Source organism: Rhincodon typus, chromosome 19 (genome assembly GCF_021869965.1).
Source record: "Rhincodon typus isolate 14 chromosome 19, sRhiTyp1.1, whole genome shotgun sequence".
Taxonomy (NCBI): domain Eukaryota; kingdom Metazoa; phylum Chordata; class Chondrichthyes; order Orectolobiformes; family Rhincodontidae; genus Rhincodon; species Rhincodon typus.
In genome coordinates this window covers 6,957,777-6,973,267 of record NC_063350.1, presented here as the reverse complement: position 1 = coordinate 6,973,267, position 15,491 = coordinate 6,957,777, and the positions used below count along the sequence as shown (strand labels likewise).

At 41.4% G+C, this 15,491-nt stretch overlaps 1 long non-coding RNA gene across 1 annotated transcript; it reads right to left on the bottom strand.

The window, feature by feature from the left end:
- Positions 1–9,196: 9,196 nt before the first annotated feature.
- LOC125485518 lies at positions 9,197–14,645 on the bottom strand. Its single transcript, XR_007264219.1, has 2 exons — positions 14,559–14,645; positions 9,197–9,686 (listed from the first exon to the last, which is right to left on the bottom strand). It is a non-coding gene; the product is annotated as an uncharacterized LOC125485518 (long non-coding RNA).
- Between the last annotated feature and the right edge of the window lie 846 nt (positions 14,646–15,491).

Here is a 15,491-nt window from a genome sequence, read left to right as displayed (position 1 = left end):
GCCTCAGAAGGTGATGAAGGTGGGGCCATTGAATATTTTGAAGACAAGGTGGAGAAATTCTTGTTGCGAGGGGATGAAGTTGATAGATGGGAACAAAACATGATCCCACCTATCCACTCCTCTATCCATCTTCTATCCGCCTCCCACTCTCTCCCTATTTATTTCAGAACCCCCTTCCCCTCCCCCTTTTCTGATGAAGGGTCTAGGCCCGAAACGTCAGCCTCTCTGCTCCTATGATGCGGCTTGGCCTGCTGTGTTCATCCAGCCCTGCACCTTGTTGTCTCTTGTTCATGTACATGTCCAGTTTATTTTTAAAAGCATTTAAGGCATTTAACATCAACCACTTGCTTTGCTAAAGAGCCAGAAGCACAGGAAGATCCCAACCACAATCTCAAGCCTGTGCTGAGTTAGGTGCACAGTTCAAAGATAGTCTTGATGTTGTAGTAAGTGATATTGATTGGCCTTTCATTAGGATCTAGCGAGAGAAACTGGAAAACTGTCAAGATAGAGAGCACGTTCATTAATTTGGGTAGATTTAATCCGCATCTAATCCAATGTTGTATCTGACTATGGAATACTTGATAGGGTAGTGCAGGGAGAGTTTTTACCTGAATGAACTGGAGATTTCTGATGCCCATCATGACAACAGACAACAAACTGCAATATTGGAAATGGTAAAGAACAGCTGGTAAAGAACAGTATATAACACAAGGATTTTACAGGAAGTGTCCAATCCCTAACAAATGGATCTACACTGTACAGCCTGACTCTTTCAAAATGAGAAAATGACTGAACCCCTGAAAACAAAGAAAAGGAAGAATACCTACAATAGCCTCAGAAACAGTATTTAATTTCAAAATGGGATTCCTGCCAAAGCAGCAGTAAAATCAACTTGCTGTTCAACCCATGACGACTTTGGACTTTCACCTTTTGTACAAACAAATGGGATAACTGACAAATGTAGTCACTTTAAACAGATACAGGAAAAATTGTATCATCAAGTATAAACAAGAGAATGCAACCCACACGCACTGAACCAGTTAGTACAATCTTGTTCGGTGAAATGTTCTTCAACCATCAAGGTTGATTTCCATGAAGGCTACGGTATTAGTTCAGGTAGAGTCAGCTGATCCTCATCTCCATGTGTGTGGTTCCTGTGTTCCATCTACACCCGCAGTGATCACACAGATAGTTCCAAAGGGGTCAGATATCTCCAGTTCCATGCTCAGAGGTTGTGAATGGCAATGAGACACAAACAAATTCCCTGTCTCTCAGAATCACTAAATATTATCTCCCTGGACACATACTCGTAAGTACTACTCAGAGCCTTGAAGTGTTAGGGCCTAAGGCCTGGAACATGATCCCAAAACTTCTCCACATCCCTTTTCATCTTTAAGGTGCTCCTTAAAAACCAATCCTTTTGAGCAGGGATTTTGGTCACAGTTTTATTCATGGAATGATATAGCACAGAACGAAGGCATTTGGCCCAAAGTGACTATATTTAATTCTTTAAATGAGTCAGTGTCCGAATCATCCCACACCCTCCCTACTTCTTCTTTCTGATTTAAATACTTGGAGGTGAGTTTTTTTTTTAAATCAAATTCGATTTTGAAAGTGATTGCTGAAGCTGCTTCCACTGCCCTCTCAAGTAGTGCATCCCAGATCACCACAATTTGGGACCTTAAATGATCTCCTCATATCATCTGTGTCCTTTGCCAATTATGTGAACTCTGTGTTTTCAGGTCAACTACGCTTCTCCCTCTGAGAGACAATTGTCTGTATTTACTCCACATTTTTAAAAGAAACATGATTTTGAAAAGCTCTATTAAATCATATTGATTTATAGAGTATTATTGCACGGAAATAGACTCTTCTGACCAAGTTACCCAAACTAAACTAGTACCTCTTTCCTGCATTTGGCCCATTTCCCTCTAAACCTTTCTTATTCAAGTACTTGACCAAATGTATTTTAAATGCTGTAACTGTACCTGCGTCAATCACTTCCGCTGGAAGTTTGTTCCACATACAAATCGGTGCAAAGAAGTTGCCTCTCAGGTACCCTTTAAATCTTTCTCCTCATCTTAGAAACATGCCTCCTAGTTTTGAACTTCCCCATCTAGGGAAAAGACCTTTGCAATTCACCTTATCTCAGCCCCTCATGATTTTATAAACTTCTGTAAGGTTACAGCTCAACCTCCTACGCTCCAGCAAAAAAAATCCCAGCCTATCCAGCCTGTCCTTATAACTCAAACCCCACCAGTCCTGGAAACATCCTGGTAAATCTTTTCTGAACCTTCTCCAATGTAATAATATCCTTCCTGTAGCAGGGTGACCTGAACTGTACACAGTACTCCAAAAGAGGCCTCACCAGCTTCCTGTAGAGCCTCAACATGACATCCTAACTCCTTTACTCAATGGTTTGAGCAATGAAGACAAGCATGCTACACACCTTCTTAACCACCCTATCTACCTGCGACACAACTTTCAAACAAAAACCATGTACCTGAACCCCCGAGGTCGCTCTGTTTGACAACACTACCCAGGGCTCTACCATTAATTGTATAAGTCCTGCCAAGGTTCTATTTTTGAATAGAATAGCCTTTATTGTCATGTGCACTCGAATGAGTGCACTGAAAGGTTTGTAATGTCGATTCTCAGTGCCATCTTAGGTACAGGGTACCTAGGTACAGATGAGTGTAGTTACAGAATTGAAATAGTTAAAAAAAAGGCTAGCATGGGAATACAGAGTTTAAATATTCCAAAATGAGAACAAAGAAAGTGTTTCTTAAGTACAAATTATAGTCCTTTTTCACTGAGTCCGTGCCTGCCTGGCTTTAGAACACGAGGGTGCGCTGCTTCCATGTGCTGGCCTCCATCCAGGACTTGCCTCCAGGACTTGTTCCACCAGCCAGCCTGCGCTCGCTCTACTCTGTCTGTAGCTGCAGCTGTGACTCAGCTCCCAGTTCGGCCGGTGTTCCCCGCTCTGGGCTGTGGCCTGTCACCCACTTCTAGAACTCGGCCTGCGATCGCTCTGCTCCCAATCCGGTCGCGACTTGTATCCCATGGTGGGCTGGTCTCGGCCTCCGTTCCCTCCAGGTAAGGTACTTTAAGTTAAAATTTGGTGGGTGATGGGTGGAGTGGTAGAGAAACTGTAGCCAGAGGGAAGAAAAGAACGAAAGAGGAAAAGGAGCTGGCGAGCAGAGGTGCTCCGGCTGGACCGTCTCAGTCTGCCACCACCTTAACCAACATTTATCTCACATTTATCCAAATTAAAGTTCATCTGCGACTCCTCAGCCCATTGGCCCAATTGATCAAGATCCCTTTGTAATCTTAGATTTCTCCTTCACTTCTCTGCAATGTCCAACAATGACAGAAGAATGCTACATTTGTAAAACTATAAGGTGTCCTCCAGAGGATGCATAGAGTAGGACGCAGTTTCAGAAGAGCAAAACGTCCAAATGGTACAACAGGTGGTAGATACACCAGCAAGAGAGAAGATGCCCAATGCATTCCTGGGGAAGTGCTGATCTAACCTTCTTCAGTTTGACAGCATTTATTTACGTCATTAGACATCTCATTAATGTTAAGCTTGATACAAGTACCAATGCCACAGTCTTATCCTATCAAACACGATGATTAACAAAACGGAAGTCACAGCATACATGGATGAAACTATATGGCACAGGTAGCAAACTCTCAAGTTTAGAGGTATGCTACAAATATATGTGCACACATCAAAAGTAAGAGCATTGCAAACGTATAAAGGATTGACAATCAAGACTTCTCACTGAGTCTGGGCACAACTTAACCTCAACACCATTGAGATCGCTGAAGTTGTTCAACGAGTTTGAAAAGACAGAGAGCAGGTTGGGAGAAACATATTCAAAGAGAAACCAGTCAGAACAACTGGCTCAGGAACAAACTATCATCATCCAACTAATGGAGGAACAACTGGCAGATGATTCCATTGGGCTTCCTAAACTCATCAAAGGAAACTAAAAATAATAAAGAATTGATTCTACGTTGAGATAAAAGAATTGTTTCATATTGTCAACAGAAACAAAAACTGCAGCCATACAGGAATGGTGGAAATGTTTTCCATCCCTATCATCACTGAAGAACCTTTAAAAGGATAGTAAGTTTGTGAACAGAAGCAAATACTGACAACAAGAATAAGCAGTACAACTGACTCAAGCTTGTTGAGAAACCTTTAACTGAAGATATTCAGATCACAAAACTGTATGCAGAATTAAAAATTACAGATTTGAATTGAATTCGACATCAGATGGTGAGCTCAAGAGAAACATTTCAATTCTTTATTTTCCAAATCAGAATTATCAGTACCAATGCCAGGCATGATGCTAAATAAGCAACAATTTCCCCCGTAACATGACCGAGGATGGGCAAATGTCTGGTGCCCACAGCAACAACAACAGAGGTAAGGTGGAGCTCCAAAAACACTCAAGTTTGATATCGTTGAGGTCAAAGCAACCTGTTTGATCAGCATCACATCCACAACATCCACTCCCTCCATCACCGACACTCAGTAGCAGTGGAGTGTACAGTCTACAAGATGCACTGCAAAAATTCACCAAAGATCGTTAAACAGCACCTTCCAAACCCTGAACACTATCACCTAGAAGAAAACACAGCAGATACATGGGAACACCACCCCTCGCAAGCTCCCCTCCAAGCCTCTCACCATCCTGACTTGGAAATATATCACTGTTCCTTCACTGTCGCTGGGTCAAAATCCTGGAATTCACTCCTAAGGGCATTGTGTGTCTGCCTTCAGCACATAGACTGCAGCGGTTCAAGAACGTAGCTCACCATCACTTTCTCAAGATAGGGATGGCTAATAAATGCTGGCCCAGCCAGCGACGCCCACATCCCATGAACGTGTGAATAAATATAAAGGTTCAACCTAATCAACAAGATGAAATAAAGAGTCGATGTATGTCAACACTGACCTATGAGCAGATTGAAAATAAAAGTTTGCGAACACAAAATGGAGGCAACCTGCAAATGGAAGCCAGACCAACATCTACAGATTCAAGGCACAATCAATCATCTGGCTCAGAATTCAGGATACTGCAAAGAATGAAATATTTGTTTCCACTGAGTAACTGTCTTCCAATGTGGAAATTCATGAGATTAAAGGTGCCCCAAATGTTGTCACTAAATAAAAACCGAAAGAACTGTGGATGCTGTAAATCAGGAGCAAAAACAAAGTTGCTGGAAAAGCTCAGCAGGTCAGGCAGCATCTGGCAGTTCTGAGGGAGGGTCACCGGACCCGAAATGTTAACTCTGTTTTCTCCTTCACAGATGCTGCCAGACCTGCTGAGCTTTTCCAGCAACTTTGTTTCTGCCCCAAATGTTTTCATTGGGCAATTATCTGATTCAGCAGGGTACAATTCTTCTGTGAAGACATTCAGAAGATATGGTAACAGACTAACCACCTGGACTATCAGGAATGACGTCTTGCATGAAGGACATCCAAGTGATAAAATATCCTGTAGTGGAAAAACACTTTATAGTCTAGACAAGGTCAAGATTAGAATCAAAGTCAAAAGTCCTCAAGGCAAAGACAAACCAATCTTCCAAATCCAAAGAGAATACATTCTGAAAGTCTGAATTTGTGAAGTCAGAGATTTAGGAGGAAATGGGGTAGTGGTAAATTTAATTTCTTGACAGATATACGATTGGCAGAGAATCGAGGGATACAGACTGCATAGAAGCAAGAGGTTTTTAGTTTAGAAAGGCATCATATGCCAGCGTAGTCTTGGTGGGCTGAAGGGCCTGTTCCTGTGCTCTTTGCTCTGTTAATTATATACATAAATTGTACAAATGTTATCTGTGGGGAATAAAGCTTGTGGGGAGATATTTTATGATGTTATGGTTCTAAAACGGTTAAATCAATCAGATATCATTACCTTAGGTGGGAAAATCAGGAAAGTAGTTTTGCATCTCAAAGGGCTCAGATGTCTCATCTTTGTCTCCCAACAGTCTTAGTAGTAGTGCTTAATTAGCTAATGCATCTTGCACCTAATGCAATAAACCATACCTTGTTGTGTTAAGACCCTCTTGCTTCGACTCACTTGTGGTTGATCCTCAAACACTAAATAAATACTTGGACCCAGTCAAGGAAAAGAGTGTTTTTCTCCTCAGAAATAAAACAGCAATCTCACTTTGAACCTTACCCCAGTCAACCCGCCCAGTGTTGAACTGTAATACTTATATTGCCATGGTTACAATCAGACAACATGTTTTTTTAAATAGAAGTGGAAGGATCAATGTTGAACTTGGAACAGAAACAAACTATGTATGCACACTGCTGTTCTGTTTCTGAGGGTGCTTTAATATGGATTGCTTCCTGAATCCAGAATTATTTAACTTCCTTATCACACATACACGTATTTTTATGTGTACATGTGCATACTTATGCATATATAAAATTATAGAGCTGCTCAACACAGAAACAGACCCTTTGGTCCAACTCATCCATGCCAACCAGATATCCTAAATTAATCTAATCCTGTTTGCCAGCATTTGGCCCATATCCCTCTAAACCCTTCCTATTCATATACCCATCTAGATGCCTTTTAAATGTTATAACTGTACCAGCCTCCACCACTTCCTGTGGCAGCTCATTCCATACACACACCACCCTCTGTATGAAAAAGCTACCCCTTAGGTTCCTTCTATATCTTTCCCTGCTCACCTTAAACCTATGCCCTCTAGTTTTGGACTCCCCCACCCCAGGGAAAAGACATTGTCTATTCACCCTATCCATGCCCCTCATGATTTTATAAACCTCCATAAGGTCACCTCTCAGCCTCTGAAGCTCCAGGGAAAATAGCCCCAGCTGACTGAGTCTCTCCCTGTTGCTCAAACCATCCAATCCTGGTAACATTCTCATAAATCTTTTCTGAACCCTTTCTAGTTTCACAAAACCCTATAGACGAGAGACCAGAATTGCCCACAATACTCCAAAAGTGGTGGAACCAATGTCTCGTACAGCTGCAACATGGCCTCCCAACTCCTTTACCTAATGCACTACCAATAAAGGCAAGCATACCAAACACCTTCTTCACTATTATGTCTACCTGGCACTCCACTTTCAAGGAACTATGAACCTGCACTCCAAGGTCTGTTTGTTTAGCAACACTCCCCAGGACCTTACAATTACGTGTGTGTATCCTGCTCTGATTTGCCTTTCCAAAAGGCAGCGCTTCACATTTATCTAAATTAAACTCCATCTGCCACTCCTCGGCCCGCTGGCCCACCTGATCAAGGTCCTGTTGTACTCTGAGGTAACCTTCTTCGCTGTCCACTACACCTCCAATTTTGGTATCATCTACAAACTTACTAACCATACCTCCCGTGTTCACATTCAAATCATTTATATAAATGACAAAAAGTGGTGGAACCAGCACCTATCCTAGTAGCACACCGCTGGTGACAAATCTCCAATCTGAAAAGCAACCCTCCACCTCCACCCTCTGTCTTCTACCCTCAAGCCAGTTCTATCAGATGATTAGTTCTCCCTGTATTCCAAGTGATCCAACCTTGTATGTACCTCTAACTGTAGTATCTAGTATGTGTATATATCTGCTTGCATTTGTATTGAATATTCATGGCTGTGTGTATTCAGGTGGATTTATTTTTGATGGCGTCATGGAAGTGCTATGGGTGCAAGAGGAGGCCATTCGGCTCTTTCTATCTGCATCAACTATTCAAACAGCATTATGAACTTAGTGCCATTCTACCCACTTCTGTCCATGTCCTTGCATATATTTTTTATTTGATTATCTAACGCCTTTATGAATGTTCCAACTAAACCTCTATGTATGTGTGTCTATAACCCCAGTTTATGTCAAGCCAATACAGTGTGGAACTAGAGGAAGACAGCAGGTCAGGCAGCATCAGAGGAGTTGGAAAGTTGATGTTTTGGGTTTACACCTTCATCAGGACACCCTCATCATGAGTCCTGACAAAGGGTGTAAACCCGAAACATTGACTTTCATGCTCCTCTGATGCTTCCTGAGCTGCTGTTTCTCTCCAGCTTCACACTGCATTGACTCTGACTCCAGCATCTGCAGTTCTTGCTATCTCCTAGTCTGTGTAAACATGTTTGACTATGTGTCTTTGCATTTTAAACATGTCTGTGTCTCTATTCTCAGTCCGTGGATGTGCATCTTTTTCTGTTGAAGAGTTTAGCTGTGGTTTACGTCTTTTTCACCTACAGTCATCACCGTGTAAAAATCTGTGGGATCACTGGGATATCAGCTTGTAAATCACTGTCTCTACAGTACTACCAGGTTTTGAAGTCCTGGCGCCTATGTTTGCTGTTATGACTCAAAGATTATTTCAGAAGATAATCACAGGTCATTCCCAGTTTAGCAAAACAAATTATCCTCATTAGCAATTATTTTTGCAAGTGGAGGTTGAGCTTCTTCTCATGTATAGCTAATATTATTCTGGTAATATTTGGAAGGGGTCCCGTTAATTGATTCAGTTGCAGGTTATGACCTACTTTCAATTAAAAAAAAACAAACTCTCTTGGTTTTTTTGATTAACTATTTCGCTACTTCTTTCCGCAATGTTATGTCATGCCATAAACTACAAAACCACACAATAACCAGAAAACGGCCCCTTACCAGCTGACAGGAAGCAATAGGCTGAACTATCTGCTTCTGGTTCTGATTCTTTGAAAATTGTTCAAATTCAGCCAATGCAACATGGACTGTGGATCAACACATAATCGCCCTTCCATCTCTGCCACACTGGATAGTGCAAATAGCCATTCTGCATCTCATCTGGCAGTGCAGATACCAATTCAGCATCTCACCAAATGTTGATGACACCCATGGAGTATCTCACTGGACTTTGCAGATAGTCATTAGTATTTCACTGTACAGATACCTGCTCAGTATCTCACTCGTCTGTACAGAGAGCTACTCAGTGTGCCATGATCAAACATTTGTCCCAGATTCCACACAGTGCAGGGAGTAAGGAATGTGTTGACTGGTCTTGTCCGAGAACCAATAATACTGAAGGCATTTCAGTGGATAGGAAGAGGTTGCATGTAGTTTTAAAACTTAAGTCACATTTATTAGTTGACCTACTGATCTGAGCTGCAGTCCTAAATAATTTGAACTGAAATTAAGATAGACCTTGTTAAGACTCCCCAAAGAAAAATCAAACAAGACATAATTTTATTCATGAGAAAGGAAAGTAAGTTTCAGAATTGACATTTACATCATTCTGCATTTATATGTCACTTTCAGTTCAGCAGAATACCCCATAGCCTTTCATGAGAACACGATCAATCAAAAATTGACCATGGGATAGTTAGAGATTTTGGCACAGCAGTTTGGTTGTAGGGATGAGGTTTCTAGACGCATAGAGGAACCAATGGTGATGAGTGCAAGAGGCTTGGGGAGCAAATTGAAAACATGCTGACCCTGGAAGCTGAGGATTTGCACAATGTGAGAATTGGTTGGAAGGAAATAAACATGAAGGTTTCAGCAGTTGATAAGCTGAAATGGGGTGGGGGAAAATGCAATGTGTTGTTACAGTGAGACAGGCAGGAAGTAGACATAAGGAATGTTGGATTAGCCATAATGGTGGAAGAGGTTCCAAGAGCTGATCATCCTTCTCCTGTTCCTACTTCCTCTGGTCTTCTGGAGAAAGAAACAGATGGACAAATTGCAAAGTGCAAGAAGGGAACCTCAAAACAAAACATTTTCACAACACAAAATGTGATATAAGCACTTTAAAAAGCCAATTGATCCTTGAAGATTGTGTCATTGATGTTGTTGCAGCATGTAAGTGTGCTTCACTTATTTACTAATCCCTGTATGTTCCTAAGGGGACTTGGGAAGGGGAGCCTTAAAGTGAATATCTTAAGTGCCTGCTCCAGCAAACTCTGGATTTGCAATTTGTCAGTTGCACATGCTAAGAAAGGAAACAAGAAAGAATTCAGTGCTACTAGAGAGGACTGAAAACTGCTGCATCATCATCTAGTGTTACTGAGGCATGGAGTGGGAAATGTACAGTTTACACTTGGAGTGTGTCTCCCACTTTAGTCCTTCAATACTGCACTGGGGTAGCAGCCTGCAGCCACCGTTGAGTGTTGACCCCACACCATCTGATCAAGATGTAGGAGCTCTGCACCCTGAGCCATGGTCGATACTTAGATGCCAGGTGGATTGAGCACCATGAAAATTAAGGTGTTCTTGTCTTAATTTTAAAAACAGTGACAGTGCTTGGAGGGAACATGTAGGCTGATGCATTTGGAACTTAACAGGACCAAGGCAGCAAAGTCCAGGTGATTATTGATCAGAACAGCATTGATAAAACAGGGAAAGACAAAAAGATTAGGGTGAAGAAGAAAGGAAAGGAAATGTGAGAACGATCAACGAATGTGATAACTAACAAGTACAAGAGCAAGGTGCACCAAATGAGCCCCTTGACCCTATTCTGTCAATGCAATGAGATAATGGCTAATCTGTGATCTAACCTTTGCCCCACAATCCTTAATACCTTTGGTTATTGAAAATCTATTAATTTCAGATTAAAAGTGAATTTTAGTTAAATTGATCAAACTGAAATTGCCTTTTGAGGAAGAGAGAGTTCTAAACTCTTACCACCCAAGTCATTTAGTGTGCAAGGAATGTGACTGCACATATTTAATTCAGGAATATTTGTCAAGGTAGGTTGCAATCATTGCCCAGGCAAGTTTCCAAATGAATGCTCTGCTTGGCTTCCTTTTGAGTTTAGATTGTGGTTCTGTTTATCAGGAGTTGACGGTTACATGCCCAGACCAATGTGTTGATCTTAATCAGGTGTCTTTAATTGAATGGGAAATCAAACCACCTGCAGGATTTATTCCTGGTAACATCAGGTATGACTGAGTTGTCACAGACTTTCAGCATATGTCATGAGGCTTTTTAGTGTTAACCTTTAAGCAACCCCAGTCTCACTTCTGAAACTGCAAGATTGGATTTGTCATTTCCAAAAACCTTTTGAAGGCATTTTAATTGTTCTATCAATGCAGTGGGGGCCATAACTGTGCAGTTTTTCTATGATTGGTTTCTATCCTGCTGGTGGTTTTGAGTTGAGGGAGTAGGCTTGGTATATTCAGTGGGCCACCTACTCACACGTCTCCTGACTCCACCACAAATTTTACTGGCAGTGGTGGCATCAGACAGTCAGCTGCTAAATGTGCCATTAATTCCCACAAAATAATCTCCTTTCACCACTGCTAGGTTTTTAACCAGTTTCTGGAAAGGTCTATGACAAGAAGCCAGTCTGGCAGGTCTCCCCATATGACCTGCTGGGGGGCAGCAGGATCCCTCCTTTAATGGACCCCCTGGTAACAGTACAATACTAAAAGGTGCAGCAACAAAAAAAAAGGTCTGGGAGTATACGTGCACAAATCTTTGCAAGTGGCAGAGCAATTTGGGAAGGTAGTTTAAAAAGCATGTAGGATCCTAGCATTCATAAGTAATGGAATTAGGGCAGCATGGTGGCACAGTGGTTAGCACTGCTGCCTCACTACGCCAGGGACCTGGGTTCGATTCCAGCCTTGGGCGACTGTCTGTGTGGAGTTTGCACATTCTCCCCGTGTTTGCGTGGGTTTCCTCCCACAGTCCAAAGATGTACAGGTTAGGTTGATTGGCCACGCTAAATTGCCTGTAGTGTTCAGGGAGGTGTAGATTAGGTGAGTTAGAGGGGGATGGGTCTGGGTGGGTCGCTCTGAGGTTTGGTGTGGACTTGTTGGGCCGAAGGGCCTGTTTCCACACTGTAGGGATTCTATGATGTATCACCAAAGCATGAAAGTTAAAACAAAATGATGGGTCCAACTGCACCTGACATCTCAACTCTCATTCTGAACACCTCATTTCAGGCATTGGAGATGGTGCAAGGGGTGCATTGGAGTGATTCCAGGGTGAAAGAATTCAGTTGTAGGGCTAGATTGGAAAAGCTGAGGCGGTTGCCCTGAGAATAGAGAAGGTTAAGGGGAGATTTGATAGGAGGTTTTCAAATGCACGAGGGATTGAGTAGACCTAATGGGGAGAAACTGTTGTTATTGGCAGAAAGAAAGATCATGAATCGGAGGACAGCAAATTAAAGAGGTAATTGATTAATAGATTTTTCCTCGTTTACATATTTATGTATCATGGCTAGGATCTGGAAAACTCTGCCCAGGTGTGTGGTAAAGGCAAGGTACTTAAAAAGAAATTAGATAAAACATCCAAAAGGGAAAAAGGAAATTTGCTGGGACATGGGGAAAAAGCTGGACTAGAGTACGGGCGTAGCCTCAAATGGACTAAATGGCCTCTTCCTGTACTTTAACCATTCTAGAGATTAAAATCAACATCAAAATCAGGGACAGAAACAAAAAAAGGAGAAATAATTTAATTAAAGAGAAAGAAAGAATCAAGAGAAATGAAAGATTTTTTTTTCCATTTAAATCGTGACATTTTTGAGTTAAAGCTGCAAATGAAATCTAAACAAATGAAATTCACCAATTATGATAGTTAATTTTCAGTGCCAGAGGGCATTTGGCAATAATTAACATATACTGTCATTAAATGGACACTTGTACTTGTAATGACAAGATACTCTTGTGGTAGTGTTAATATCCTTACCTCTGTAGCAGGCAGGACTTGAACTCAGGCCTCCTGGCTCAGTGGTGTGTAATAACATCACTGAACAGGTCGATTTAAAAATACCTTAAAAATTTTCTTTTGAGAATCTAATGCATACCTACTCAAACATAGTAACTGCCTGCTATTCAATATATTTCAATAATGAGGAAAGGCGAGAGATTCTGTATCAGTGTCACATGACAGCAGAGTAATGCCTTCCAGACAGACAAAGTGTTAATAATTTAATTGCTTGTCTGGCCCTTGCCTGAAATTGTGGTACCACTTGTGTGTCATGGGATGTTAATGACGTTCACCATTATGCTTACAGCAAAATCCATACAATGGAACAGGAACAGGAACAGAAACAGAAATACACACTGATTGGGAAAGATACAGTCAAAAGGCCTGGGTGACCCAACTAAAAGAACATTTTCAATTATTCAGCAAAAAAGTTGCCACCTTGCAAAATATTATGAATGACAGCGGTTTAGCTGAGAAGGAACTAAAACTTGCAAAATTATTTTACTCATCAGCAGTATTGTTTGAGCACATGCTTACTGTGTACAATAAATGAAGATAGCAGGGCTCTCACACCTGTCTGTTCCTTTACAGCTTGTATATAACCCAGCTGATTCTGGAGATTCAGTATACAGAATTGCTGTGTTCTTCATAGTACGTTGACTGGGAGGTTTGTAGGACAATTTTAGAGGGGACTGCTGAATTTCCTGCTGCTACTCTCTGTATAATGTGATGTCCTGAATATAATAGAGACAGCTAAACCATAGGAATCTCAGTGCTTGGATTGCTTGAATAGGTTAATCATAGAATGGTACAGCATGGAAGTAGGCCAATGTGCCAACCACCAGTTCTTTTGTTAAATGCACAGACATGCATAGGTCAACACCAATGTCAAATTTGGTGACACAGCCTGTCTGCACGAGCTTGGCCAGTAGGGCTGAGGAAATAGGAAGCCTTACAGACTGTGAACATTCACTGTCCAATTTCACAAGAATCAAGACAATTCAAATTAGTATTTAACTTGGAGCTTGTTGATGAAATTCCAGATCTTGTCTGCATGATGAAGCACTGATTACAAATTCTCCAACTTTAGGGGGAAGTTTGAGATTTCCTAACAAAAGTTACACAATTGAAACTAATCAAATCAAAGATGCAGGCTAACACTTCCGTTGGTGCACAGTCTTTCAGATGAAACGTTAATCAAGACCCCTGTTAAGTTAGCATGAAAGACTGAATAGCACTTTTATAATTAAAAGTGGTTGACTTTTCCTTGGTATTTGGGAAGCACTTATACTTCAAGCAACACAACTAAAAGTCTTATGGCTGACTGTTGGAGCTTAATGTGCATAATGTGACTGCTACACTTCCTGGATTACAACAGTGAAATACAATGGAAATTTAATCATTATCCTGAGTTTGTGACTGTATAAGTGCCAGTTCCTCCTTATTTGTTGGTGAGGCAACAGCTGTTGGCGCTTGAATCAGCTTTTCCAAGGTCTCTGGTTTAGCACAAATGAATTATGACAACATACAAATCAGTTGACTCTGATTCAGCTCGTTGAAACTTGGATTATGATCCAGGGCAGAGGTCAGAAGTGGAACTGTTTGGGGAACATTATGATCAACATTGAGAAATCACTTGACAAAGTCATTGAAGTTTCAAACTGCAAAAGAGGAAGAGAAACTACGCAGTTCTGGAAAACTAAATTCCAAGTATTCATTGTAGAAGGAGCACATCACAATCATTGTCCCTTGAATGAAGTAAAATCAATCCTTTGTCTGCCAGAGTATTAAAAAAAAAGTCATATTCCCTTTTCTTAAGGTCATCAGATCATAGAAATAGAACTGGAACAGACCATTTGGCCGACTGAGCCTACTTACCATTTTAGCCTTAACTTCACTGTTCTGCCTGTCCCCTTAACACCCTTGTCAATCAAAAATCTGTAACTTGCCGTGAATATATTCACTGGTTGAACTTTGGAATTCTCTTCTACAAAGAGAAGAAAGACTAGTGAACCTTTGACAGAAGAAATTCTTCTATTTCTAAACTGTGGCCCTAGTTCTAAATTCCCCCATAAAAGGAGAAATCTCTCAGTATCTTCCCCTTTTAAGCTCTCCTCAGAACCTGATATGTTTTAAATAGCATCAGTGCTCATTATCTTAAACTCCAATGAATATAGGCCCAGCCTGCTCATCTTTTCCTCATAAGACAATCACTTCCTCCTAGAAAGCAGCCCAGAAATCTCCCAATGCAACTATATCCTTCTTGAGGTAAACTGTTGCAGTACTCTAAGGCAATGGTGAAATATGCCTAGAGTCCGAAGGTCAATTACTTGCCACATAATTCTCAGCCTCAGACCTGCTCCTGCAGCTACAGCAGTTGTATAGCTGGTGCAGTTCATTCGCTGGACAGTGGTAACCCCCAATATTTTAATCCCGGGGGGGGGGTGGTTGGTGATGGTAATGCCACTGGATGTTGAGTGGCAAAGGTTAGATTATTTCATGTTGGAGATGGCATTGCTTAGCATTCACGCTGCACAAATGCCAAGTCATTAAAGGACAGAGTTCAGGCTCTCAGCTAGAAGTTCATTTGGAGGGCTTCTAGCATAGCATCCAACTACAAAGGAAACCAGAAGAGTGCATCACAAGAAGGTGTGCTCTCGACTGCTTTTGGTGTGATATGGAGCCCATCTATGATGTAGTCTTTTGTTGTATACCTACCCAATCAGGCTGGGATGGCTTGTAGATGTCCAAACAGCATCCCAGGCTATCATGGGTGCCCACAACCTGTTAGTTGATCTGACCCATCACATC